Source organism: Schistocerca gregaria, unplaced genomic scaffold, assembly GCF_023897955.1.
Source record: "Schistocerca gregaria isolate iqSchGreg1 unplaced genomic scaffold, iqSchGreg1.2 ptg000280l, whole genome shotgun sequence".
Lineage (NCBI taxonomy): Eukaryota > Metazoa > Arthropoda > Insecta > Orthoptera > Acrididae > Schistocerca > Schistocerca gregaria.
Genome location: NW_026061773.1, coordinates 2,335,265 through 2,338,933, shown reverse-complemented (window position 1 = coordinate 2,338,933; position 3,669 = coordinate 2,335,265).

The following is a 3,669-nucleotide window of genomic DNA, read 5'->3' as shown; positions in this document are numbered from 1 at the left end:
TTTTTACTACATATGAACACTTTTCACATTCTCCCATGCAAATCGGCTGCTAGTCCTCCTTTCATACAGAATGTTAAGGTCATAACTTTTGTCCAAGGCACCAAAGCCAGCTAAAAAGTCAATAACCGACACCTAAAACTTGAATTGTACTACTTCTTCCTGGCTATTACGTCAACTTAGAAGCTTCATCTGTGTTCTACTATGGTGCTTTTAGTGTCTCCGCATACCGCAGCACGCGACATAGCTTTGCAGACGATAAGTACAACCGTTTCAGAGTGAAGAGCGGCCAATGTGACGATCTGGCTTTAAGTCGATTCGATAACAAATGACGAAAACGGATGAATTTCTTAGGTTTTTACTACATATGAAAACTTTTCACATTCTCCCGTGCAACTCGGCTGCTAGTCCTCCTTTCATGCAGATTCTGAAGGTCCTAGCTCATGTCCAAGGCACCAAAGCCAGCTTAAAAGTCAATAATCGATACCTAAAACTTGAATTGTACTACTTCTTACTGGCTATTACATCAACTTAGAAGCTTCATCTGTGTTCTACTATGGTGCTTTTAGTGCCTCCGCATACCGCAGCACGCGACATAGCTTTGCAGACGATAAGTACAACTTTTTCAGAGAGAAGAGCGGCCAATGTGACGATCTGGCTTTAAGTCGATTCGATAACAAATGACGAAAATGGACGGATATCTCAGGTTTTTACTACATATGAACACTTTTCACATTCTCCCGTGCAACTCGGCTGCTAGCCCTCCTGTCATGCAGAATATTAAGGTCCTAGCTCATGTCCAAGGCACCAAGGCCAGCTAAAAATTCAATATTCAATACCTAAAACTTGAATTGTACTACTCCTTACTGGCTATTACATCAACTTAGAAGCTTGATCTGTGTTCTACTATGGTGCTTTTAGTGTCTCCGCATACCGCAGCACGCGACATAGCTTTGCAGACGATAAGTACAACCGTTTCAGAGAGAAGAGCGGCCAATGTGACGATCTGGCTTTAAGTCGATTCGATAACAAATGAGGAAAACGGACGGATTTCTCAGGTTTTTACTACATATGAACACTTTTCACATTCTCCCGTGCAACTCGGCTGCTGGTCCTCCCTCATGCAAAATCTTAAGTTCCTAGCTCGTGTCCAAGGCACCAAAGAAGGGTAAAAAGTCAATAACCGATACCTAAAACTTTAATTGTACTACTTCTTACTGGCTATTACATCAACTTAGAAGCTTCATCTGTGTTCTACTATAGTGCTTTTATTGTCTCCGCATATCGCAGCTCGCGACATAGCTTTGTAGAGGATAAGTACAACCGTTTCAGAGAGAAGAGCGGCCAATGTGACGATCTTGCTTTAAGTAGATTCGATAACATATGACGAAAACGGACGGATTTCTCAGGTTTTTACTACATATGAACACTTTTCACAGTCTCCCTTGCAACTCGGCTGCTAGTCCTCCTTTCATGGAGAATCATAAGGTCCTAGCTCATGTCCAAGGCACCAAAGCTAGCTAAATGTCAATAATCGATACCTAAAACTTGAATTGTACTACTTCATACTGGCTATTACATCAACTTAGAAGCTTCATCTGCGTTCTACTATGGTGGTTTTAGTGTCTCCCCATACCGCAGCACGCGACATAGCTTTGCAATCAATAAGTACAACCGTTTCAGAGTGAAGAGCGGCTAATGTGACGATCTGGCTTTAAGACGATTCGATAACAAATGACGAAAACGGACGGATTTCTCGGGTTTTTACTACATATGAACACTTTTCACATTCTCCCATGCAAATCGGCTGCTAGTCCTCCTTTCATGCAGAATGTTAAGGTCCTAGCTCATGTCCAAAGCACCAAAGCCAGCTAAAAAGTCAATAGTCGATACCTAAAACTTGAATTGTACTACTTCTTCCTGGCTATTACGTCAAATTAGAAGCTTCATCTGTGTTCTACTATGGTGCTTTTATTGTCTCCGCATACCGCAGCATGCGACATAGCTTTGCAGACGATAAGTACAAGCGTTTCAGAGAGAAGAGCGGCCAATGTGACGATCTGGCTTTAAGTCGATTCGAAAACAAATGACGAAAACGGACGAATTTCTCAGGTTTTTACTACTTATGAACACTTTTCACATTCTCCCGTGCATCTCGGCTGCTAGTCCTCCTTTCATGCAGAATCTTAAGGTCCTAGCTCATGTCCAAGGCACCAAAGCCAGCTAAAAAGTCAATAATCAATACCTAAAACTTGAATTGTACCGCTTCTTACTGGCTATTACATCAACTTAGAAGCTTCATCTGTGTTCTACTACGGTGCATTTAGTTTCGCCGCATACCGCAGCACGCGACATAGTTTTGCAGACGATAAGTACAACCGTTTCAGAGAGAAGAGCGGCCAATGTGACGATCTGGCTTTAAGTCGATTCGATAACAAATGACGAAAACGGACGAATTTCTTAGGTTTTTACTACATATGAAAACTTTTCACATTCTCCCGTGCAACTCGGCTGCTAGTCCTCCTTTCATGCAGATTCTGAAGGTCCTAGCTCATGTCCAAGGCACCAAAGCCAGCTTAAAAGTCAATAATCGATACCTAAAACATGAATTGTACTACTTCTTACTGGCTATTACATCAACTTAGAAGCTTCATCTGTGTTCTACTATGGTGCTTTTAGTGCCTCCGCATACCGCAGCACGCGACATAGCTTTGCAGACGATAAGTACAACTTTTTCAGAGAGAAGAGCGGCCAATGTGACGATCTGGCTTTAAGTCGATTCGATAACAAATGACGAAAATGGACGGATATCTCAGGTTTTTACTACATATGAACACTTTTCACATTCTCCCGTGCAACTCGGCTGCTAGCCCTCCTTTCATGCAGAATATTAAGGTCCTAGCTCATGTCCAAGGCACCAAAGCCAGCTAAAAATTCAATATTCAATACCTAAAACTTGAATTGTACTACTTCTTACTGGCTATTACATCAACTTAGAAGCTTGATCTGTGTTCTACTATGGTGCTTTTAGTGTCTCCGCATACCGCAGCACGCGACATAGCTTTGCAGACGATAAGTACAACCGTTTCAGAGAGAAGAGCGGCCAATGTGACGATCTGGCTTTAAGTCGATTCGATAACAAATGACGAAAACGGACGGATTTCTCAGGTTTTTACTACATATGAACACTTTTCACATTCTCCCGTGCAACTCGGCTGCTAGTCCTCCTTTCATGCAGAATCATAAGGTCCTAGCTCATGTCCAAGGCACCAAAGCTAGCTAAAAAGACAATAATCGATACCTAAAACTTGAATTGTACTACTTCTTACTGGCTATTACATCAACTTAGAAGCTTCATCTGTGTTCTACTATTGTGCTTTTAGTGTCTCCGCATACCGCAGCACGCGACATAGCTTTGCAATCGATAAGTACAACCGTTTCAGAGAGAAGTGCGACTAATTTGACGATCTGGCTTTAAGTCGATTCAAAAACAAATGACGAAAACGGACGGATTTCTCGGGTTTTTACTACATATGAACACATTTCACATTCTCCCGTGCAACTCGGTTGCTAGTCCTCCTTTATTGCAGAATCTTAAGGTCCTAGCCCATGTCCAAGGCACCAAAGTCAGCTAAATAGTCAACAACCGATACCTAAAACTTGAATTGTACT